Raw genomic sequence first — 25,817 nt, 5'->3', positions numbered from 1 at the left:
GTCCCTTAAATACATGATTTGTTAGGAATGGAATGGCTTAATCTATGTCGTCCATGGAGCCACAGAAGCCCTTTATGGAGTCTGTCCTGTATCAGATAAGGGAGACTTACACTTGTGTGGCTCAGAAGCTCTCCAGGCTTTCTGGGAAGCATCCAGCCATTTATCTCTTCATTCTTATCTTTGAACAGTATTTATTGAGTGCATACCATGTTCATGATGCTTTTCTAGGCAGTGAGTCCATGGCAATGAACACAGCAGACAAAAATCCCCGAGGCCACTAACAGTATATTCTGTGGCAGGATTTTTCAATCTTGGCACTGTTAACATTTTGGGTCACTTTGTTATGGGAGGCTCTTCTGTACATGGAAGGATGCTTGGCAGCGTCCTAGGTCTCTACTCACTGGATACATGGCAGCATCTTCTTCCCCAGTCATGACAACCAGAATCCCTCCAGGCATTGCCAAATGGTCCCTGGTAGTCAAAATCACCTGAGGCTGAGAACCCCTGATCTGTGCAGCGGGAAGAGAGAATCTGTGAAATGGTGTAATGGAGAAAATCTGCAGGGGAGAGAGGAGTCCTTGAAGAGTAGGGTTGGCCGTTTTACAAAAGGTGGTCAAACAAAGCCTCACAGAGGTAATATTTGGGCCAAGACATAAAGAGGTGAGGGAATGTACTCTGTGGATATTTAGGGCAATCAGGATGGGGCAGAAGGTGCAAGAAGTGGATTGGACTATGTAGGAATGGAATGAGCAAAGGCAGAGTACTCATGGTTGAGGCCAGACAGGTAATGGTGGGAGCCAGGGCAGACAGGAACAGAAGGCATTTTCTCCGATGGAGACTGTGGGTGGGGGTGGCTGAAGGGCTTTCAGTGGTAGAATGGCGTGACCTGACCTTTGATGAAGGCTGCCCCAGCCACTGCATGCACAGAGGGCCATATGGGGCAGGGGAAGGGAGCACATTTAGGCAGTTGTCGTAATGATGGTGCCCTGGACCGGAGTGGTGGGATGGAGATGATGAGAATTGGGAGATTCTGGTTCTGTTATGAAACTCAAGTTGGGAGGACATAATGAAGATTGGAGGTTTGGAGGAAGAGTGTTGGGGTTGACTCCAGGTATCACGTGTGAACAATGCAAGAAAGGAGTGTCCGCGTTTCTTTGGCTGCTGGTGGGGACGCTGTCCCTTCCCCATGGCCTTGGGTGGGAGGTGAAGGCCACAAAGGTGGTTCCTCTCAGCTTTCTCATCACTGCTTTGACCTGAGCTGTTCCACCTCTTCCCCTGCCTATGTCATGATCACTTTTGGGTGCTTCTTAAAATGCGGATTCCTGGACCCCCACCTGAATATACTGGATTGGAATCACTGGAGGCAGAGCCTGAGACACTGTATTGTAGTATGCACAGCAGGTGACTTGGGCACTGCCAACTTTGAGAGCTTCAGCTCCAGAGAATGTACCAGAAATCAACCTGAGCTTCCTCTAAAGGAGGCCTCATTTGTCTGCTTCCCTGGGTCCCAGTCCTGGACCCAATGTGCATCCCCCCTTTCCCCATCCAGGCACCCCAAAGCTCCTCTCTAAGAAACAGGCCTGGCTGGACGCAGTGGCTCACACCTATAACTGCAACACTTTGGGAGGCCGAGGAGGGAGGATGGCTGGAGCCCAGGGGTTCAAGACCAGCCTGGGCAACATGGCAAGATATCATATCTACAAAAAATAGGCTGGGTGTGGTGGCGTGTGCCTGTAGTCCCAGCTACTTGGGAGGCTGATGTGGGAGGATCACCAGAGCCCGGGAGGTCGAGGCCGAGATGAGCTATGATTGTGCCACTGCACTCCAGCCTGGGCAACAGAATGAGACCCTGTCTCAAAAGGAAAAAGAAGAAAAAGAAAAAATGAAAGAAGTCTGTTCCGAAACCTTATCTTGTTTATGTTTAGCTTCATGGATTTGCCCTCTGATGCCATTCTTCTGATGAGCTCTGTTGCTTTTGGTGGAAGGTGGAGTAACTTGTACAATAGGCAGATGTATAATCTTAGAAGGGCAAAGTTTTTGTGCCTATGAGGATCTCTGAGGGCGTCGAGTTCATTGGTTTCATTTTTTCCAAGTGAAGAAAGAAAGGCTCAGAAAGTGCCGTGATTTTGTACAGTTTGATGCAGCGATAATGCTGCTGGCGGCACTTGCCTGGAAAACGAGGATCTGATTGCGCTGTGTCTGTCTGTAGCCTCCTAACCCTCTACATAGGTTTCTGATTCTCATCCAAGCCCGGCTTGCCACGTCGCAATAACTGCTTTTGTTTTGTAAAGTAAGAAAATTGTTACTTTTTTTCTTTTTTTTTTTTTTAAGACGGTGTCTCTGTTGCTGAGGCTGGAGTGCACTGGCACGATCTCAGCTCACTGCAACCTCCACCTCCCGGGTTCAAGCGGTTCTCGTGCCTCAGCCTCCCGAGTAGCTGGGATTACGGCGCCTGCCACCACGCCCAGCTAATTTTTTTTTTTTTTTTGTATTTTTAGTAGAGATGGGATTTCGCCAAGTTGGTCAGACTGGTCTTGAACTCCTGACCTCAAGTGATCCGCCCTCCTCTGCCTCCCAAAATGCGTTACATGCTTTTAAACATCATTGCTTCTCTCACTCCTCCCTGTTTTAGTCTGTGCATCTCTGAGCTCCATTTCTAGGGAAACCTGGGGGCTTACAGTGAACTCTGGAAAGGCATTATTTTGTTGTCTCATTTTGCAAGAAAGGCTTGGCTCCAGAAGGAGATGGTTCTCAAAGCCCCAGGTGAGTTATAGGGATGGTGGCTGCCCACCTACTGTGCTGTGAGTTGGGCTTTTCATACCCTGTGGCTTGATAAGGCTGCACAGAAGCCACTGTGCTAAGTGGCTTCTGGCCTCGTCCGCTGGCTAACCAGATAACAAACGGATACTTGAACAACTTTGTGATAATCAGGGCAATTCACCTTGTGATATAACAGCCTTTCCTGAGGGATTTCACATTGGGATTATTTTCTTACGTTGGAAGTACCTTTGCTTTATGAAGGGGACGTGTTTCATTACAATTATGATGCTTCTGTTACTCTAAACACACGCTAACTTGCTGTCTCTGAATAGTCTGTTTCTTAATTTTAACTCTGAGAAATCAGGTATTAAGGAATGGATGAAGTTAAGGAAAAGCAAACCATTGATCTTCATCATCATCATCATCATCTTCATTAGCGTCATCATCACTGCCATCACGGCGCAGCCATCACTGAGTTCACATGCCCTGCGTGTCCCCTGTCTTAGGTGATCATCCTAACAGCTCTATGTTAGGCAGGTTCAACTTTTCTCATTTTATGGATGAGACACCAAAAGTGCAGAAAAGTGAATTTCCTTGCCCAAAGCCATCACAGTCTGTCTGGAAAGTGGTAATTTCTGACAGTACACTGCCTGGCATCTACTCCTACCTGACGGAAGTGAACACACATCCCATGCCAGCCAGAGTTGGAGCTACCTGTCTCTGAGACAAAGCTTCCAGAGGTTCATGAGGTGGGCAGGAAAGTGCTACATTGTTTGGACCTAACCAGTGAATAATCCATTTGCCTTGCTTGATCTAATTGGGCTGATGCGTCTCTGTCCAAATAGGAAGAGAGGATAACTCTATCTTTATTTGGCATAAAATGTAACCTCTTCTTGGGCTGGAATGTGCCCAGAGAATCTGGTGCCAGGACACTGAATTTTCTCTCATTCAAAAAAAAATAGCATCAAAAGCTGGCATGATATGAAATTTGCAGCAAATGGGTCACGCATGTTTGCACTTATAAGTGAAGACATCTGCTTCTTTGGCTGGGAGGAGGGATAGAGAGATGTGCAGAAATTTTCATCTTTTTTTTTTTTCTTTTTTTGGGACAGAATCTCACTCTGTCACCCAGGCTGGAGTGAAGTGGTGCAATCTTGGCTCACTGCCACCTCCGTTGCCCGGATTCAAGCAGTTCTCCTGCCTCTGCCTCCAGAGAAGCTGGGATTACAGGTGCCTGCCACCATGTTCGGCTAATTTTTGTATTTTTTTTAGTATAGATGGAGTTTCACCTTGTTGACCAGGCTGTTCTCGAACTCCTGACCTCAAGTGATCCAGGCTGGAGTGCAGTGGCCTCCCAAAGTGTTGGGATTACAGGCTTGAGCCACTGCGCCTAGCCAGAAATTTTCATTTTTTGATGGGGTCCTGTTAGGATGTACTTCATGATCCTTTTTCCTTTTCTCCTTCAGTCCCTCCCTCCTTGTATTTCTATTGAATCCAACATTTATATTCACCAAGAAGCGTGGTTTAAAAAAAATCAGGCAAATAGTCCCGTCCCACCCACCTAAGAGGGGAAGTATTTTTCTTTTTTTCATCTGTGCGTATTGCAGTTGCTTAACTGGAAAGTGATCATTTCCCAGATGAATCCTATAAAGATGTGTATCGTGCCCCTTTCCCCCGTAGATCCTAATGAGGTTTTGCATTAACAGGAACTAGGAGAAGTGCCAAAGTCCATTTTCTACTGGTTTTGGAGGTATGGCAGGAATGCCATCTCATTTGTCTCTTTGGTGCTTCTTACCCTTCCAATGTAGAGAATTGCCATCAAAGCCCAATGTAGAGAATTGCCATCAAAGCCCATTGTAGAGAATTCTCATCAAAGCCCATTTCTTAAAGGTCCACCTTCTGGGTGGATGTCAGCAAGCTGCCTGTTCCTGAAGGAAAAGTTCAGCTTCAGATATCTTGGGGAATAAGAAGCTGAAGTGTCTGAGTGCTAGAGAACTAAATAAATAGAGGGAAGAGATTTTTCAGAGCTGCTATTGATTGGATGCTGAGGAGTTATTAAGTTCTCAGAGTGGCTTATTACAGCACTTGGGCCAAGATTAAAGAGGAGTTAAGCTGTGAATATCCTTCGGGAGCCGTTGCTAAAGTTCAGAACCCTCGGCGGAGGCCCTTTTCCTCCTCTGCTGCTCTCTCCCCAGTTTCCCTCTTCCCCCGTCTTCCAGATTGTCTAATGCAGGAGACTGTCAGGACGTTTTCCAAGTTGGTCTCTCTTAATGGACTATCCCTAGGAGCCCCATGTGGGATGTCTTTATCAAATCACACATTTCCCCAAATTAATGCAAACTGTTCTCCTACAGAAGAGAGCAGTCTAATTATTTTTGCAGTGATCTAAGAACAAGCAGACTCCGGGTCTGATGAGGCTCCTGTTCGTCTGATTGGCTCTGTAACTAGCAGCATTGTAGTGGGATCAAGCTCTTCCTTCAGTTTGTGGGTGTTAGGGAGGCATAGACCTTTGGGGGGTCTCACCTCCTCACCTCAACATTTTTATGTTAGTACAGTAAGTGGCTTCATCAGGTGGCATTTTAGTGGGAAAAATGGTGCCTTATTTGAGTTCATATAATGAACACCTGTGAGCGTTTTTCCCCGTTACTCATCTTTATCCCCAGAATAAATAATCTATGTAATGCCCAGCACAGGGCCTTGTGCTGCCAAAATGTGCCCCATAAATGGTTTTAACCACTATTCTGTTACTACACGTTTGCAATCTTGAGGCCAGGTGTGGTCTCGAATTGATCATTTGCAAAATTTTAGAACGGCAAGGTAGTGACTGTGCTGTACATTACATCATAGCCCCAGTGAGGTCTGGGGCAGTGTGCCATGATCAAGCACGTTAATATTCCTGAAAAAACAAAGTTCGTGTTCACACCAGGTGGCATAACAGAAGCCATGAAGCGGAAGACACGGTTCTTCTTTAGGTTGGAAACTGTCAAAGGTTGATTTCTTTTGGTGCAGCCTAATATAAAGAGCCTCACGTTAGAGCAGAGGGGATGAGGCCAAGTCACATTTCAGAAGAAAATTACAATTTGTAGAGAGATTCTGGGGTTTGGGGATTTCTTTTGAGACAGAGTGTCACTCTGTTGCCAGGCTGGAGTGCAGTAGTGTGATCTTGGCTCACTGCAACCTCCACCTTCTGGGTTCAGGTGGTTCTCCTGCCTCAGCCTCCCGAGTAGCTGGGACTACAGGTGCGTGCCACCGCACCCAGCTAATTTTTATAATTTTAGTAGAGACAGGGTTTCACCATGTTGGCCATGATGGTTTTGATCTGTTGACCTCGTGATCCACCCACCTCAGCCTCCCAAACTGCTGGGATTACAGGCATGAGCCGCCGTGCCTGGCCTGGGGATTTCCGATGGATGACCTGGGCTTCTCACCTAGCCTCATTCATCAGGAGGCACCTTGGCGTCTGGTCTTTCTGGCAGCCAAAATTTACTTGTTGGGTGGGGTATGTGTATGTAAAAGGAAGGAAGGGTGGAGTGGAGAAAGGAGAGGTTTGTTCCAGTTCTCTTATCCTCCCTGAATCCCAAGAAGGACCTTGGGCTCTAAAGCCCGCCAGGAAAAACCCCATCCACGGTCTGACATTTAGAAATGTATTGGCTAGAATAAAAACTGTCAGTTTCAAAACACGAAAAACCACTGGGAGATCAGGTACTTCCTGCAAACATTCCCACACAGTGACTCCTGTGGGGGGAAAAGCATGAGGGGAAAAGCCTGCCTTGTTGTTCTATTAATTTAGTGCCAAGAGCTGTTAGATCTAAGGCCTTCAAGGTTCTCAGCAAAAATTAAACGCATCCTCAGGAACTCCTCTGTGAAGTATCAGTAATGAACCATGGAGGGAATGAAGGCTCAATGAAGAGAAAGTATCTCCACCGGGCCGGAGTGTTTTTGCGCTTCAATCCCAAAAGTACTAGTGCATGAAACCTCCACACACACACACCCTCCTTCTTTTTTTTTTTTTTTTGAGACAGAGTCTCACTCTCTCCCAGGCTGGAGTGCAGTGGCTTGATCTTGGCTCACTGCAACCTCTGCCTCCTGGGTTCTAGTGATTCTCCTGCCTCAGCCTTCTGAGCAGCTGGGACTACAGGCTTGTACCATCACGCCCGGCTAATTTTTGTATTTTTAGTAGAGACAAGGTTTCATTATGTTAGCCAGGCTGGTCTGGAACTCCTGACCTCAGGTGGTCCCCCTGCCTCAGCCTCCCAAGGTGCTGGGATTAGAGGCATGAGCCACCACACCCGACCACACCCCTAATTCTCTAAATTGGTCAAGACTGGACCTGCTATCTCCCCACCCAACTTGCATTTCCACTAGGATGGCCAGGCTCAGTAACTAGTGCAAGTGGCCGGACAGGTGCTTATGCAGAAACCCTCCAGGCATTCTTGCCTCCCGTCCGTCACTCCCCACCCACCTTCACTTCCCAGTCCTAGGAAATCTACTTCCTGATCTCCTCTTTCTCATCACTCCCCTTCTATGTGCCTCCCCCAGCATCCTTGATTCTGGGATCCCCCTTGTGGCCTCTTACTGTGCTCCCCGCATCCATGTGTGCACTCGTAGAATCCAGCCCCAGCCTCTCAAACACACACCTGACCTTGCTTCAACCCTTCTGCTGCTCGCAGCGTGGCCTTTTAAATCCCCAATCCTCTAGCCCACCTGTTTCTCCAGCTCTTCCTGCTGCTCAAACCACGCCCTGGCAACCCTGTTTTTCTGGGGCTGCTCCTTCTGTCAACTCCTGGCATTCTTAGGGGAAACCTTCCCCAACTTGGTGCACCAGGTAAGGTCTTGAAGCTCACTGGACTTTTCATTTCATGGCACTTATCACACAGTCATTGCCCAGTTAATTCTTTTTTTTCTCTTTTTTTTTTTCCTTGAGACAGAGTCTCGCTCTGTTGCCTAGGCTGGGGTGCAGTGGCTCGATCTCAGCTCACTGCAACCTCCACCTCCCAGGTTCAAGCTATTCTCCTGCCTCAGCCTCCCAAGTAGCTGGGATTACAGGTGCCTGCCACCACGCCCGGCTAATTTTTTTCTTTTTTTTTGAATTTTTAGTAGAGACGGGGTTTCACCAACATAGCTGGGCTGGTCTTGAACCCCTGACCTCAGGTGATCCACCCACCTTGGCCTCCCAAAGTGCTGGGATTACAGGTGTGAGCCACTGTGCCCAGCTCGAAGTTAATTCTTTATCTGCTCAGCATCACCTAGAACAGCGTGTAAGCCCCAAGAGGGCATGGACTCTGCCTCCCTCGTTCACAGTTGCCTCCCTTGGCATTGTGATGGTGCCCAGGGGGACCCCAACAATGGATGCATGAATAACAGTTGTGTCTGAAGAGCCAGTGAGGGCAGCCTGGCTTTTCTGGGTTCTGGGAGTGCCGGCTGATTGGATTCCACTCTGATCTGGGAGCAGCTGCAGGGACTGATTGGTAATTGAGCTTGTGGGAAAACATCCTCAGCTGCGTGGGTCTCCGCCTGGCACCATTTTCCGAGGGGTAAGTGCCGACTGAGCTTGCAGAGCTTTTCAAGGAGTGGGAGAAGTGGTTGTACAGATGTCCCTACTTCACCCCCTGGGTGACTTGGACGCCACCCGCTGCCAGGCGGCCAGCTGGGTGTGCATTAGCTCAGAGCCAGGGCTGCTTGGCTGAGGTGCCAGCTCCAGCTGGTCCTGCTTCAACGCTGGTTGTTCCCTTTGGGAGGCTTCAGCCTTCAAACATCTGCTTTGTGTGGGTTTTGAGCTCCCCACACTGGATACCTTTGGGGAGAGGATGCAAACGTTACCTTTCACGGCATCTCACACTGCATTGCCTCTGCACATAGAGGCCAAGAGGTGGGGACTCCTACACTTAGGTTTAATTAAAGGCAAACTGGTGTGGGATTCCAGCCAAGGGCAACCCAGACCCAGGAAGCTGTAGGGCAGATGGCGTTTACGTGGTCACTTGTCTTAATGATCCCATTCCTCAAACGACAGAGCAGGGAATGACATGCATCCACTCTGGTCCTTCCCAGTCATTCTGTGGGAACGATGAGGACGTGACAGGCTAAGACAAGGGAAACAGTTTTCCTTTATCTCACCTCTTCAGGGGAGGCTGGGATGATTCAAGGGCTGTCAGTGTGCACAGACCTGGGATGGATTTTTAATGAACTGGAAAGTGTTGTCTGTCTTCTTAGGTAAATGCAAATACCCACGTAGCCACCATTGTAGATGGCACTTGACAGATCCAGAGTTGAAGGGGGCAGGGCTTTCTTGGACTCCTATGTGCATTTTTTTTTTTTGACAGAAAAGAAACGAGAAGCTAAAGCATGAGTCTGCTTAAAAATTGTGCCAGTTCAGACCGAGTATTTTTTCATGTGCCAGGGACTGTGCTAGGTTCTATGAGGAATAGACATTGGGTGAAGACACAGGTCCTACCTCAGCGAGTTGCTCTCCTTAGGGAGGAAGAAGCCATCTGTGTAATTTGTTCAATACCTGTGTGTGTCAGTGGGGCTGTGCTTGGTTCCTGGCGGGAGAATCCAGTAGCAACCTTGGAACAGGAATGGAGTACAGGAGTCAGTGGTGGAGGCAGCCATCTACTTTGGAATTATGCATATGCAAGTAACTAATTACAAGCTTTAGGAAGTGTCACAGGGCTAATGGGCACGATGCTGCAAGAGCACATTACAGGAGTCTCTTGGGTAGTGTGGAACTTCAGGGAAGGCTTCCTGGAGGAGGTGATGTCTGGACTTTGACATGAAGGATGTGTAGGAGTTCAGTGGCAGAATGGGAACAGAGAGCTCTCCAAGCCAGGGTGACAGACAGCTGATGCAAGGGTCAGAAAGAAACACTGTATAGTTGCAGCTCATGACAGGGCCCAGAGTAGTGGAAGAAGAGGGAGGGGTGAGTAGGAGGCAGACGGTATGCAAGGTGGGCCCAGGTAAGGCGTTAGGATATTATCTAGGGACAAAGAGAAGCCTCTGAGAGGTAGGAAGTGATGCAAGATTCAGGAACAGAACCAAAGACACTGTAATGTAGATGAGTAAGTGTAGTTGAAGGCAAAACTGAGAAACTCCTTTGGGGTTTATGCACAATGCAGGATTACATTTAAGCAGCAGTTGTTTCGAACAGAAGGTGGCTTCTAATTGCAGTTGTTCAGCATAGAATCCACATTCAAACTTGCAATTATTTCACTGTTAAAAGAGCTGACAGCTCCCTCTTCTGCAGGCAGGCAGTCTCGAGGGAGCCCTTATCCCAGGGACTTGTATTACTCTCGGCCCCAGGAGTACCAGACCTCACTCCCATGAGGTTGCACCACCGGAAGTGAGGCTGGGGTAGAGACAGGCTGATGGGGAGTTAGGAGCATCTGAGGCATGACTCTGGCTGCACAGGCCTTCAGAGCAAGCTGAGTGAAAGACTGCAGTGACACGGCTTAGCGAAGTTAGACTCACCTTCCCCACAGGGCATTGGACTGGAGCCACTGGAAAACATGGACCACACTGGCTGTCGTGATTGGCATTGCCAGGTATTGTGGAATTGAGGTGCAAGTACAGTGCCCCCCCTAACGATGAGGAAACCAAGACCAGAGAGGTTAAACAGCCCTCCAAGGTCAAAGCCAGAGCAGAGCTGGGACTTGAACCCAGGCATTTTCAAAGCACATCACTTTTTTTTTTTTGAAACGGAGTCTTTCTCTGTTGCCCAGGCTGGAATGCCAATGACGTGATCTTGGTTCACTGCAGCGTCTGCCTTCTGGGTTCCAGTGATTTTCCTGCCCCAGCCTCCCAAGTAGCTGGGACCACAGGCATGCGCCACCACACCCACGCTCGGCTAATCAAAGCCCATCATCTTAACCTCTGCCTCCTGCCCTGCCTCAGTTGACCCTGGGAATTACATTGAGGAGGTGGTTACCAGTTCAGCCGCAAGTACAGAAGGCCGAAGAGCCTGGGTGATAGTCAGATTTCAGATTCTGCCTCTCATTCAGCTGTGTATCCTTAGGCTTCCCCTCTGTGGGCCTTGTTTGTGAGATGAGCTAAAAATCAGTGATAATATTGAGCACTTGGGGGCCAGGCTCTATTCTGAGACCTTTACAGATATCAACTCATTTAACTTCTCACTCTGTCCTCTTTTTAACAGATGACAAAACTGAGGGACAAAAAGGTAACATGCGCAAGTTCACACAGCTGGGGAGAGGTTGAGCCTGACTTTGAACCCTGGCAATCTGGCTTGCAGGTTCTTGCAGAGCTCAAATGACATTCAAACAAAAGAAGTACAGCCGTAGAATGCCATGCACAGCAAAAGCCAATACCTATGAACATCCTTTCATGTTATTTAACTGTTGTTAAAGCCAACTAAATGTGGCCTTAGAAGGACTCCATACTTCTATATTTGAGTTCTTGGGGACAAACCGTAACCTAGCTTCATAGGCAGACAACAATGAAAACCTAACTTAATAGTATGTATCTGTAATAATAGCTGAGTGTTGGCCAATCCCAGCGGCCATATTTCAACCACTCGTAGACTGCCGAGTGTTCAGACTGCGTTCAAATAAGGCAAATGCCGAGCTCTAACCAATCTCGTTTCTGATTCCTGTACGTCACTTTACTCTTTTTTTTTTTGTCTATAAATTTGTTCTGACTGCGAGGCAACCCTGGAGCGTCTCTGAATGTGCTGTGATTCTGGAGGCTGCCTAATTCACGAATTGTTTCTTTTCTTTGCTCCATTAAACTCCGTCAGATTGAACTTGTCTGAAGTATTCTTTGAACATTAGGCTGGTCTTCAGTTTCCTCTCCGTAAAGTGGGGTCGATAAGAGCTAAGATGTATTGGACTTTTAGGATTGTCTCATTTTAGGATTGTCCTATGATGTAGGCTGTTAGCCCCCTTTTACAGAGGGGAAAACTGTGGCTCAGAGAAACGGAGTGAACTGCTCAAAGTTATAAGTCTGCTGAAATAAACAGCAGCATCTTCAATGCTGGGCTGCCCCAGTCTAGAGCCCATGGCCTGAACCTCTGCCATGTGGAGTTTGTCTGGTGCTACCATCTTCGTTTGGAGGGACTTCTCTCTGGGAATGGCCCAGGGAGCTCAAGGCTGTGCCAGGCATTCCTGGTTCCACCGAGTCTGGGCCACGTCCCTCTAATCAGCCTGCCTAGTACCCCATGCTCCAACTATCCCATTTGTGTATCAGTGGCCTGTGACGTCATGCGGGTTACTGGCAACTCCCCTCTCAGGAGCCCTGAGGAAACCCTGGGCAGATTGAATAAAAAGCCCTTGTCAGACATCCTAATTTTAGTGTTCTCCCTTGTGATTACATTCAGGAAGTATTTATTTTACACTTCACTTGTTTTGCCATTCTCCCCAACTTCATTTTGCAAGAGCTTCTGTAATAATCCGTGTCTCCTTCAGCAGCTCCCCTGCTCTTCTCGTCCTTGGGAAAACTTGAGTGCTGTGTTCAGCATCTTGAGCCAGAAATATGTCCGAGTTTCATCTTGCATCACTAATGCCCTCCTTTATTACCAAGCTGCATCTCCCAGCATTTTTGCCAAGACTTCTTGATGTTCCGTCTTCCCTTGTCTCATTACATCTATTTCCGTTACCATTGACCACTTGCAAGTGGACATTTTTCATGCTGTGAGTTCCCTCACAAGGGCACAGAGACCAAGGGTAGGCTGGCTTTTATCTCCCTCCAGCTTCTGTTTTTTGGAACTCTTCCCTTGCGTGGCAGCACAGGCAAGTGGGTCATTGTCTCCTGAGTGTGGTCACCCTCAGGTGTCCGAGGCTGTCCCTGTGACACGGATGGGAGAGGAAGACCGGGTATTGTTAACCAGTCCCCACTCACTTTGGATGGAAGTTCTCATTGCACTGGGGACTGCAGTTCTGTTACTGCTTGGGCCTGTTTCTTGATTCAGTGAATTGGCAACTCTATTAGACATTCCTGATACAGACCCTATTAATTTTAATGGCTTTGGAGATGCATAGAGAGGAAAGCTGCTTTTGATTGTACGGATGTGTGTAGAAATTTGTGGTTTTATGTATTTATTTTTATTTGAAAAAATACGGTCAAAGCACAAAGGTAGGGATAGAAGTCTGGGTCTGCTGGGAATTTTTTGGAAGTCTCCTGTAAAAAATAAAGGCAGCATCCACATAACATAAAATTAACCATTTTGGAGTTAACAATTCAGTGGCATTTAATACATTCACAGTGTTATACCGCCATCACCTCTATCTCATTCCGAAATATTTTAATCTCCCCAAAATAAAACCCTGTATCCCTTAAGGAGCTACTCCCCATCCTTCCCTCCCCCCAGTCCCTGGAAATCATTAATCTGTTTTCTGTCTCTACAGGATTGCCTTTTCTGGATATTTCACATCAGTAAAATTATGCCATGTATGGTGTTGGTAACTGGCTGCTTTTGGTTGGCATAATGTTTTCAATGTTCATCCCTGTTGTCGAATGACTCAGTCCTTCTTTTTTAAGGCTGAATAATATTCTGTTGTATGGCTGAGCCATGTTTTATTGATCTGTTCATCCACTGATGGACATCTGGGGTGTTTCCTGCTTTGGGCTCTGTTGGGATTTTTAAACTTGTAGACATGGGCTGTGGTCTGGATCCATGGTTGCCCTTGGCCCGTAGCTATTTGTTTCTTGTAAGTATCTTGTGTCTTGATTGACGTATCTCTGTGGAGAGTGCAGCCAGGTGTGTATGAGCTTCTGTGGTTTGTGAGACTATGGGATATCCTGAGGAAAAGGCTGACAAGGCCCCTTATAGATACCCTACCACGTTGTGGGGTGACCCTGACTTCTCCAAAGCCATCAGCTTATAGGACTACCACAGCATTTATGCAGGGTGTAGACCTGGCTTCGCCATCTAATTGTATGTGGCCATCACCTGGGTGGATTCAAGAACTGCAGATCCTTGGGCTTGACTGCTGGAGATTCCGACCTGATTCGTGTGAGGTAGAACAAAATTCTTGGCATTTTTTTTTGGTGTGCTTTAGTGGGTTGAGTAGTGGCTCCCAAAAGATATGTCCAAGTTCTGGACCATGGAACCTGTGAATATGATCTTATGTGGAAACGGGGTCTTTACAGATGGAATAAATTTAGGGATGTCATGATGAGATTATCCTCACCTAAATCCAACAACTGGTGTCTTTAAAAAGACATGAAGGGAGAAGACACAGTGACGTGCAGAGAAGGCCATGTAGAAACAGAGGCAGAGACGGGACCGATGCTTCTACAAGCCAAGGCACCTTGAGGATCACTGTGGCCAGCAGAAGTTGGGGGAGAGGCACAGCATAAATTCTCCCACAGAACTTCTAGAAGGAACCAGCCCTGCCCACACCTTAGTTTCAGACTTCAGGCCTTCAGAACTATGAGAGAATACATTTCACTTATTTTAGACCACCCAGTTGGTGGCAATTGCGTGACGGCAGCCACAGGGAAGTAAAGTACATGTTTTTAAAGCTCGCTGGGTGATTATCATATAAAGCCAAATTTGGAGACCACTGGCTTTGACTGTGCCAGAACTCATGCTAAGAGCTTTATATATGTTATTTCATTTACTCCTGATTCAAGTAGATAGTTTCACTATTGCTATTATTATCCCTAATTTTATTTATTCATTCATTCATTCGAGACAGGTTTCACCCTGTTGCCCAGGCTGGAGTATAGTGGCATGATTATAACTCACTGCAGCCTCAACCTCCTGGGCTCAAGCAATCTCCCCATTGCAGGTCCTAAGTAGCTGGGACTACAAGCATATGCTACCACACTCATCTAATTAATTTTTTTCCCCCTGTAGAGAGGGGAACTTGCTGTATGGCACAGGCTGGTCTTGAACTCGTGGCCTCAATAATCTCCCACCTTTGCTTTCTAAAGTGCTGGGGATTACAAGCGTAAGCCACCATGGCCAGCCCCCATCATCCCCAGTTTTACAGATAAGGAGAGTGAGGAGCTGAGGTAGCGTTGACGAGGTTTGGACCAGGACAGTATTCTTGAAATGCTGTCACTCTTAGCTGCTCTGTCCTGCTGGCAGGCACTTAGCAGGTTCTTAAATGCTACTGGCTGAATTGTGTTGTCATTGAACATTCCTGTGCTGCCCAGATGGCCTTCCCAGAGCAAATCCTGAAAAGAAGGCAAGTAGAACAAAACCTGGGTCTCAGCCTCAGAGGGAGCCAGGGCGGAAAGCTCTGAAAATGGACATGGCCCATTTGTTACGCACCTGAAACTGACATGACTAAGATGCTTTAGGATAAGACACTGTTCAAAAGTGAGCAACCCATTGAGTGGGAGAGTATATATGCAAATTGCAGATCTGTAAGAGACTTACATCTAGAATACATAAAATTCAACAATACAGACACAACTCAATTAAAAAATGGGCAAAGTGTCCGAATAGACCTTCCTCCAAAGAAGATACACAAATGGCCAGTAATCACATGAAAAGAAGCTCGACATCGTCAGTCGTCGGGGAAAATGCAAGTCAAAACTGCAGGGAGATACCACTGCACACCCATTAGAATGGCTAGAATCTAAAAGTCAGATAATTGGGCCTGGTGCAGTGGCTCAAGCCTGTAATCCTAGCCCTTTGGGAGGCTGAGGCAGGTGCATCGCCTGAGGTCAGGAGTTTGAGACAAGCCTGGCCAACATGGTGAAACCCCATCTCTACTAACAATACAAAAATTGGCCAGGTCTGGTGGCAGGTGCCTGTAATCCCAGCTAATCTGGAGGCTGAGGCAGGAGGATCACTAGAACCCAGGAGGCAGAGGTTGCAGTGAGCCAAGATCACGGCACTGTACTCCAGCTTGGGCAACAGAGCGAGAGTGTCTCAAAAAAGTCAGATAATTGTAAGTATTGATGATAATATGGAGGGACCTGAGCCCTCATAAGCAGCTGTCACTTGAGAAAACAGCTGGAGAGTTCCTCAAATATTAAGCAAAGAGTTGTCGTATAAGCCAGAAATTCTACTTCCAGATACGAACCCCACAGAAGTATCAACCTATGTCCACATATCAAACATATGTCCCGTGTACGGGAATGCTCACAGTAACATTATTTATCATAACCAAAAGGTGACAATTACCTAAATGTCCATCAGCAGATTCGTGGAAAATTAAAGGTGGTCTCTCTATGCAATAGAATATTTTCAGCCATAAAAAAGGCATGCAGCCCTGATGCTTGCTGTAACTTGTTTGAACCTTGGGAATATGATGCTGAGAGAAAGAAGCCAGGCACAAAAGACCATAGATTGTGTGAATCCATTTATATGAAAGTCCCGCACAAGTAAATCCATAGAGAAGAAAGTAGATTGGTGATTACTCGGGGCTGTGGGAATGGGGGGATGGAGGATGGAGGTGATGGCATTTCATGGTGATGAAAATGTTCTAAAAAAATGCAACGATGGTCACACACACCTGTGAACATACTAAAACCCATGGAATTGTACACTTGAAATGGAAGAATTAATTACTAGGTGAATTAGCTCAATAAAGTTTGAAAAAAAAAATGACTGAGAATTGTGGCACAGAGGCTGAGTCCCTTTCCTGCTTCTGCCACTTAGCTGTGGGGTCAGGTATTGAAGCACATAGTAAATGCTCAGTTAAGTAGCATTCTGCTTTTTTTCTCTGGTTTTACAGCCCACGAAATCCAGGCACTTCGTCCTCAATGGTATCAGTGTTGACTTTGTGTCCAATGAGGGCTGTTTTGTGTCTCCATGACTGAGTTATGTGTTTAAGGGCTTAAGGGCAACAGTCCTCAGTACATCCCCATGTGAGCAATGGACACCACTTTGCAGACTTAGAGACCTGGGAGGGCATTGAATTGGGAGAGGCATGAACCACTTTATACCCAACAATGATCGCTCTGGCTGTCGAGAATTGACTGAGGGGGGCGGGAAATGGAGTCAAGCTTGTCTTTTTTTGGAAGCCACTGCAACAAAAATGATCTGAGTTCAGGCAGTAGCATTAGAGATGCCCACATGAGACAGGATTTTGCAGGTGGAGGTGTTTTACAGGTTGAGAGGTACAATTGGGTGGTTGATTGGATGCACAGGTGAGAATATAGGGCTGGCTTTTGCAGAAACAAGAGCTGAGGATGGTTTGGGGCTGCCTGGATGTTATGGCCTCCTAGGGGCAGTTGGTTAATCTTCTGGATGTAGCTGAAAAACTGCAGAGAGAGGGCATCCATCAGGGATGGCAGGGCCAAGGCAGTGGGTATGGAGTGGGGTGGGGAGAGACCGCCTCCTTATGGGAGATGCTGTAAAGATGGGTTTCCCCAGTCTGCTGGGTCCAGGACCAACCGTAAGAAGCTGTTGGCCCCCATCTGTACTTGGCCACATCACTGGTGGGTTTGTGGGGCGGTGGTGGAGGGAACATGAGTGTACCAAGGAAATGCCTCTGTTGCCTTGCATGATTTGTACAAGGAAGTGTGGTGTGTGCTGGGGTCAGTTGCCTGAGGCTCAGGGGTCCCAGCATTCAACTTAGATGTGCTGCTTTTAAATTGTCCAACCTGGGGCAAGTCACTTGCCGTCTCTGAATCCAATTTACTCACCCAAAAATGAGGATGAGCGTTCTCTTCCTAGAAACACATAACGTTATTATGTCCATCTCCCAGAGGAAGAAACTCAGAAGATAGAACGTAAGTATCTTGTCCAAGGCCATATAGCTCATTAATGGATCAAAGGAGATTTGGGCTCCAGAGTCTGTTTAACCCTCGCACTATCCTACGTGTTGATGAAGGATCACTACATGAAAGTGGCTAGTTCTAGGCCAGTTCTCCAGGACGTGTAACCTTTGGCAAAGTCCATAATGGACTGGGTTGCTGGGTTGAAGGATTCTGTAAGGTTACCTAGCCCTCATTTTAAGTAATTTAACAAGTGCAGAGTCTGAAGCTCAGAGAGGTGAAGTCACTTTCCCAGAACTCACACAGCCATCCAGCCAGACTCCTGGCGTGACCCCAACTCTACGTGACCCCCAGTGCAGCTCTCCTTCCACTCCACTGCCTTGGCCTGCAGAGGGTTGCTTTGCTGGATCCTGTTAATCTTGTCCATCCCAAACTCACACCTGGGGCCGCTGGGTCATGGTACCAGGGTCTCCCCTGTCACTGCCTTGACTGACGTGAAACTGGGTTTTCCATTCCTGCCTCTTGACGCCTTAGAGAACAGCCTAGCATTTCAGAGGAGTCTGCGTGTTACAAAAAAAAAAGGGCAGCAGGTGTTATTTGGGCTAAATTGACCTTGAAATTGATTTCTTTATTTTATGACTTACTGAGAGGAGATTAATACTTTTTTTTTCCTGCAGTCTGAAACAATTTACATGGTAATGGAAGGTATAGTCAGTCAAATAAATTGCTGGAAGTGGTAGTGTTCCAAAGAGGGGAAAAAAAAAACGGAGGTTACTTGGCATTGATTTCTTTGCCCTGGGGAGAAGCAGAGATTTTAACATCTGGGAATAGGGAGGTAAATTTTCTCTCTCATTTTAAAAGCAGAGGACTGAAGAGCTTAATCTGACATTTACACAGAATTTTCTAAGTTGGGGGAAATGAGGGCAGCCTGAGTTCCTTGCTGAAGGTTAACTGGCGTATCCTACGAAGGGATGGGGGTGGTTTGATTCAGGATGGGCAGGAGAAGCCTGAGTGTCATTATGATGGGCTTGGAAGTTGGCTGCATGCTCTTGGCTGCCTTGCTGTGATTCGGGGCGTGGTGGAGGAATGGGGTGGTGGTAGCGGACTGTCTGTCAAAGATTCGAATTCACGCCCAGATGGGGCACTGAGGAACCATATGGGTGGAGGCCATGCTTCCAGCTTTCTGGGTATTGCTTTGTGGTCACCCTACCCCAGGATGGGGTTTAATGTTCGCAGATGCTTCAGCTCACATGGATCACTGGGATTTGCCAGATTGCCAGGAGCATTGGGTTGAAATCTGAGAGTGCATCTACCTCAGTGGTAAAATGCAGTGATTGATTAGTACTGCCTGCCCTGGGAACAGGAGGGGGACTGGTGGCTTGCCTGCTGTTTATATTTCCTGGTGAAATCCATTAAGGTATTACCCCAATGCCAGCATTTCTGCATTCAGACCACACTGAAAGGACTCCTGTCCTCCAAAGCGACCCCAAATTCATTTACCACGTGATGCGAGCTAAACATTTTTTTTTTTTTTTTTTTTTTCAGAAAATGGCAAGAAATGAAGCCTTACCCAAAGGGTTCTTGCCAATGTTGTCATGTGTTTTTCCCTTAAATTATTTTCTCTTAAAAATCAAGTAAGTTTCAGGCAGCATAAAAAATATTTTCCTCAATAATACATGCCCAGCGTACAAAATTCAAGGGTCAGAAAAATAAAATGAGTTTTCCTCCTACCACATCGTTTTCCTTCTCCAAAATGAGCCTTTTTTTTTTTTTTTTTTTGAGACGGAGTTTCTCTTTTGTTACCCAGGCTGGAGTGCAATGGCATGATTTCAGCTCACTGCAACATCTGCCTCCTGGGTTCAAGTGATTCTCCTGCCTCAGCCTCCCTAGTAGCTGGGACTACAGGCACCCACCACTGCGCTCGGTTAATTTTGTATTTTTAGTAGAGATGGGGTTTCACCATGTTGGTCTCGTACTCCTGACCTCAGGTGGTCTGCCTGCCTCAGCCTCCCAAAGTGCTGGGATTACAGGCGGGAGTCACCACACCTGGCCCAAAATGAGCCTTTTAAAAAATATTGGTTTCTTCTCTTTTCTGGAGATTTGAATTCATGTACTAGAAATGCCTATATTCTTAAAACGATGAACAGATGCGGAGTACTACACATACCACTGTGCATTTTACTGTTTTCTCCCTGTCATTCTATATAAAGCTACCTCATTATCTTAACTGACAGTGTCTGGATTCACTATAACTAATTTACTTGGCATCTGAATAATGGAATTTATGTTGTTCCCAGTATTTTGTAATTACAAAAAGGGCTTCCATGAATATCCTCGGCACAAGTCATGTTATACTCCTGCAGACGTTTAAACAGCAGGCACTCAAAAAATGGAATCCCTAGTCCGAATATTATCAACTTTTAAAATGTTGACCAATGTATAATTTCACTATGTATAAAGAATACTTGTTGCCCTAGAGTCTTATGATTTCCATGCTTTATTCAAATTTCTTCTTTGTCAGTCTCAGTAAAAAATAATATATTGCCTTATTTGCATTTCTTTTATTATGGTTGAAGTTTTAATTACAAGGATTATAGGGATTTCTTAATGTGCATAAGAGGTATTTGCACGACCGTCTTATGAAATCGTCTGTACATTTCCCTTGCTTGTTTTTTCCATGGACTTCCTTTGGTGTTTTCCTTATTGACTGGGGGGAAGCTCTTTATAAATGATGTTACTTCTTTGTTCAGTGGGTTTTAATTTTCTCAGATTGCCCTTTGTCTTCTACTTTGTTTATGGTATTTTTTCATGCATACAATTTTATGTACGCAGAATTTTAAATCTTTTGTTTTAAGGCTTTTGGTTTGGGGGTCATAATTAGAAGGCTCTTCACTACCACTCTGAGATTATAAAAATCTTTTTTTTTTTTTTTTTGAGATGGAGTCTTGCTTCATCGTCCAGGCTGGAGTGCAGTGGCATGATCTCGGCTCACTGCATCCTCTGCCTCCTGGGTTCAAGCGATTCTCCTGCCTCAGCCTCCCCAGTAGCTAGGATTACAGACTCCCACCACCGTGCCTGCCTGATTTTTGTATTTTAGTAGAGATAGGGTTTCACCATGTTGGCTAGGCTGTAAAAATCTATTTGATTATGTTATGTCCTCTGTTTGGAGCATGATTAAGGAGTTATTTTGATGTTTTGCCTCCAAGAAGGAAGTCTCTGAGGTGTGGTGGAAATATGTGTGGTCTGTGTTCATCCAACAGCCGTGATCTGGCCTCATAGGCTCCTCAGCCTGCTTTCTTTCTCTTGGCATCCAGAATTCCCAAGGAGATATGTCACAGCCCTGGGGTCAGAACACTTTAGGGTTCAGTGGGCCCTGGCGGCCTGGTAGACCTTTAGAGCTGTCAGAGGTGTGGGGGCCAGAGCAACTCCATGTTGAATAGGAGCTGGATAAAATGAGACTGAGACGTACTGAGCTGTGTCCCCAGATGGCTAAGGCATTCCAAGTCACAGTGTGAGATAGGAAGTCAGCACCAAACACAGGTCATAAAGGCCTTGCTGATAATAGCAAAGACCTGGAACCAACCCAAATGTCCATCAATGATAGACTGGATAAAGAAAATGTGGTACATATACACCATGGGATACTGTGCAGCCATAAAAAAGGATGAGTTCATGTCCTTTGCAGTGACATTGATGAAGCTAGAAACCATCATTCTCAGCAAACTAACACAGGAACAGAAAACCAAACATGGTATGTTCTCACTCATAAGTGGGAGTTGAACAGTGAGAACACCTGGACACGGGGAGGGGAACATAACATACCGGGGCCTGTCAGAGAGTGGGAGGCTAGGGGAGGGATAGCATTAGGAGAAATACCTAATGTAGATGATGGGTTGACGGGTGCAGCAAACCACCATGGCACATGTATACCTGTGTAACAAACCTGCACTTTCTGCACGTCTATCCCAAAGCTTAAAGTATAATTAAAAAAAAAAAAAGACCTTTCTGATAAAACAGTTTGCAGTGGAGAAGTCGGCCAAAACCCACCAAAACCAGGATGGCGATGAGAGTGACCTCTGGTCGTCCTTACTGCTACACTCCCACCAGTGCCATGACAGATTACAGATGCCATGGCAATGTCAGGAAGTTACCATATATGGTCTGAAAAGAGGAGGCATGAATGATCCATCCCTCGTTTGGCGTATCATTAAGAAATAACCATAAAAATGGGCAACCAGCAGCCCTGGGGACTGCTCTATGGAGTGGCCATTCTTCTATTCCTTTACTTTCCTAATAAACTTGCTTTTGCTTCACACTGTGGCGTTGCCCTGAATTCTTTCTTGTGCGAGATCCAAGAACCCTCTTTTGGGGTCTGGATTGGGACCCCTTTCCTGTAACAGAGCTGCTGACCCCATTTGTCTTACACAACCTTGGTCCTCGAAGGTCTCCCTGCTTCATCCGTAGGAACCCGTGATGCACCACCCCCATCCTGCCCCCACACCTTCTGCCCATTGTTCACGAGGCTTTGGTCAGCCATGGCCTTGGCTTGGAGCTTTGCACAATGTTGGTCCACGTAGGTCTTACTGGCAACATCATTGGGAACTCATCATGCACCCAGAACCCCACCCCTGACCCCACACCCTCCATCCGTTGCTCATGAAGCTTTGATTGGCCATGGTCTTGGCCTTCCGTTAACCTGTAGGATGGAGTGTTTATTTTTTCCACCTCCTACCTCTTTATTCTGTATGACTATAGATACAAAGATTGGTACATCTGGATGTGGCTATTCATTGGTAGGCATATAAACACTCACAAGATTACATGAATATGTCTGTGAGCCCTGAAAATCTGAGACACAGGTCTCAGTTAATTTAGAAAGTTTATTTATCCAAGGTTGAGGACACAGGCCTGTGACACAGCCTCAGGAGGTCCTGACGACATCTGCCCAAGGTCAGAGCACAGTTTGATTTTATACATTTTAGGGAGACATGAGACATCAATATATATGCAAGGTGAACATTGGTTTCATCTGGAAAGGTGGGAGAACTTGAAGCAAAGGCAGGAAGACAGGGAGACACTGGGAGAGGGGGCTTCCAGGTCAGAGGTAGATAAGAGACAAATGGCTTCATTCTTTTGAGTTTCTTATTAGCCTCTCCAAAGGAGACAGTCAGATAGTTACGCATTTATCTCAGTGAGCAGAGGGGTGACTTTAAATGCGATGGGAGGCAAGTTGGCCCTAAACACTTCCCAGCTTGACTTTTCCCTTTAGCTTAGTGATTCAGGGGCCCCCAAGATTTATTTTCCTTTCATATGTCTATGTAAGTATTTATATACCCAAAAAAGTGTGGCTGAATGCAGTGGCTCATGTCTGTAATCCCAGCACTTTGGGACGTCGAGGCGGATGGATCTCTTGAGGTCAGGAGTTGGAGACCAGCCTGGCCCACATGGTAAAACCCCATCTCTACTAAAAATACAAAAAAAAAAAAATTAGCCAGGTGTGGTGGTGGGCACCTGTAATCCCAGCTGCTCAGGAGGGTGAGGCAGGAGAATTGTTTGAACTTGGGAGGTGGAGGTTGTGGTGAGCCGAGATCGTGCCACTGCACTCCAGCCTGGGTGTCAGAGCAAGACTCCCATCTCAAAAACCACACAAAAAAACATGTCTCCCTAAAGACATTTCCAGTCAGGAAGAGAGTCTTTAAAGGCAGTTGTTAGGCAAAGAATATCACCTTCTCATGCCACCTCTGGGAGCTGACACCAGCCCATGACAAATCTGGAGAGAATGATGTTTGATGGCCCATCTGGGATCTCTGCCTGGGTCGTTGTCTTAACTGGTTAAATCCTTGCTGCTGGGGATTCATGTCCCAGCTTTTGAAAGCTGTAAACTGAGGCGCAAGAGGGCATACGTTTCCAGGGAAGGCTACTAGACTTCTAACAAGTGGGTGGAAAATGAGGGAGCAGAACTTGGGGGGAAGAGAAGAGCGGCAGACAGTGACCAGAGTGACAGCTGGCTCGGGACCCTGGTTTGGGATCTAAAAAGGGTTGCAGATCAGATCTCTGTACTCCTCAAGAATTTTCATCTGAATGAATCAGGCCAGCTCAAATGATACAGAGGCTTATTGTAAGGATTCAGGGAAGAGACCTGGGCTTTCTGAAAAGCAGAACAGTGTCAGACGGCCACTACCTCCCTTGCTGCACCGCTTGGCTCTGTTTCCCCAACTCAGTCACACTTAGAATGTTAATATGTGCTTGTCTCTGTTTTCAAGTTAAGGAGGGAAATAGGGACACACAGGATTGGGCATAGAGCTTGCTGCTTTGTTCCGTTAACACAGGAACTGTGTTAAGCAGGAGGGTGCTAATCTAGGGTTAGGGTGCATGTCCAGTTCCAGGGTATGGAGAGGTGGAAAAGTGGCAGGAAGGGCAGAAAAAGTCTCTTGAGAAGAGCAGATTGAGTTGGTACCATCTTCTGTCTCCTAGGAGTGAAGGCTTCCTGTGCTCCTTCTGATGAAAATGACACGGAAGTGCGGCACAATCAGAGACAGTCAACTAAAGAGGACCCCAGGCCTCTGAGACCTGAGGCCCAGGGATATGGAGAGGGAAAGCCCCTAGCTAGGGGGAAGGGGCTTGGAAGTGAGGAAGGGGCAAAGAGGAAGAAGGGTCTGCAGGGGAGCTGGATAGGAATTTCATCTGATAGCTAGGTTCCTAAGTAAGATCATACTCGAATGTAAGTCCTGAGTTGTCTCTTTCCAGGCTCTGGGATACTGGTTGCCTGGATCCTCTATTCTCTTTTCTTCCAATCAGCTTCCCCTGGAAGACTCTTAATTGTGACTCAAACCTAATTTTGCCTTCCTAAGGCTGGTGGTTGCTATGCAGCCAGTACTGGCTTCACATGCAAGGTCTTGGACTTACGAAGTCCAACACAGTGCAGTGACCATTTCCACGGGTCTCTGTTTCTGTTCCTGAGAAAGACAGAGTGATTCGTGCTGCCAGCGGCAGGTGTGCGTCCCTAGACTGGTTAGAATTGGGCAAGGTGCTGGGTCACCTGTGAGTCTTAGAAGGAGGCCCCTCTCAAAGAAAGGACCATGCTGTAGATAGGGATCCCAGGGCATCTAATAACACTTGGGTCTTGTCACTGGGTTGAAATCTGCTATTGGGCTTAACTCGTTGATGAAGCACAGTTTTTTCTTTGTCCCTCTATAAAGTGGGATTGAAAAGAAAGTGACAAAAGGCAGACATTTTCAGACCAATGGACATTCTCTCAAAGGAGAATTGGCGTATCTGGCAGCAAAATCACTGCATCAACCTCCTCTCCCTCCTCTCCCCATTCAGGCTACTACTTTAGACAGTCGCTGGAAGCAGGGGGCACGATTTGTGTTTAAGTTTATTTGTTCACTTCGGTAAACTGGAGGGTGGATATGGCATGAGGACCACTCTGTGTCGAGGAAGGAGGGGAACAAACACATTTTTGATTTCTTGGTCACCAGATTTTTCCGTCACCAATGTCTACTAGAAAACTGCAAAAAGAGAAACAATAAAATATGTGTCTTCTCATTATAAGTTCAGAAACGATGTACAGAAACAGAAATCCCAGAACTCTGTGGGTGGGTCTGAGTAATTCTTGTGGCTGGTACAGGAAAGGGTAGGTAGCTTCTGTCCCCCTCTGTTTCTCTCTCTTTTGATATCTGTCTCTGTCTATATCTTTGTCTCTCTCTCTCTCTCTTTTTATACACCTCTCCTTCCCCTGCCTCCTCTCTCCCACTTACTCTGCACCTCTCCGTCCTTCCCTCTTTCTCTCCCTTTCTCTCCCACCCTTTCTCTTTTGAGACAGGGTTTGCTTGAGACACACACGGCCCTCTCTCTCCCCAGGAGGTTTAAGGGGTGACCCCAGGCCAAAGCCTGCTGACTTTTTTTTTTTTTGAGTTGGAGTTTTGGTCCCATCGCTCAGGCTGGAGTACAGTGGCGACAGTCTTGCTCACTGCAACCTGTGCCTCCTAGGTTCAAGCGATTCTCCTGCCTCAGCCTCCCAAGTAGCTGGGGTTACAGGTGCCCGCCACCACAGCCTAGCTAATTTTGTACTTTTACTAGAGACGGTGTTTCACCATGTTGGCCAGACTGGTCTGGAGCTCCTGACCTCAGGTGATCTGCCCGCCTTAGCCTTGCTGACTTTTGATTAATGACAGTGTAGAGCTTTAGGCGTTGCTGACACTTTTGAGGCAGGAGCAGTTCCCTAGAGTTGATGGTGACCAGCTTTAACATGCTCCTGTGCTGTACCTTGTGGAAAGGTGGACGAAGGCCTTGGGAATACTACAGTGGTGATTCACATCCCGGTGTTTGCAGTAGACACGCTCAGTTCAAGCTGCAGCTCCACTGCAGTCCTGCTGAGTGCTGTTTTACCTAGGACAAGACCCTCAGCCTCTCTTTTGCTTCTTCAC

The 25,817-nt window shown here is 46.8% G+C and overlaps 1 protein-coding gene across 1 annotated transcript in view; it reads left to right on the top strand.

Annotated features, from left to right (window-relative positions):
* Positions 1–25,817, top strand: part of RBFOX1 (RNA binding fox-1 homolog 1) — a 2,506,415-nt gene that overhangs the window by 348,987 nt on the left and 2,131,611 nt on the right. The gene's annotated exons all lie outside the window — the stretch shown is intronic.

Source organism: Hylobates moloch, unplaced genomic scaffold (genome assembly GCF_009828535.3).
Source record: "Hylobates moloch isolate HMO894 unplaced genomic scaffold, HMol_V3 SCAFFOLD_23, whole genome shotgun sequence".
NCBI lineage: Eukaryota > Metazoa > Chordata > Mammalia > Primates > Hylobatidae > Hylobates > Hylobates moloch.
The sequence above is the reverse complement of the archived record's forward strand: the minus strand, read 5'-3'. Positions and strand labels throughout refer to the sequence as shown.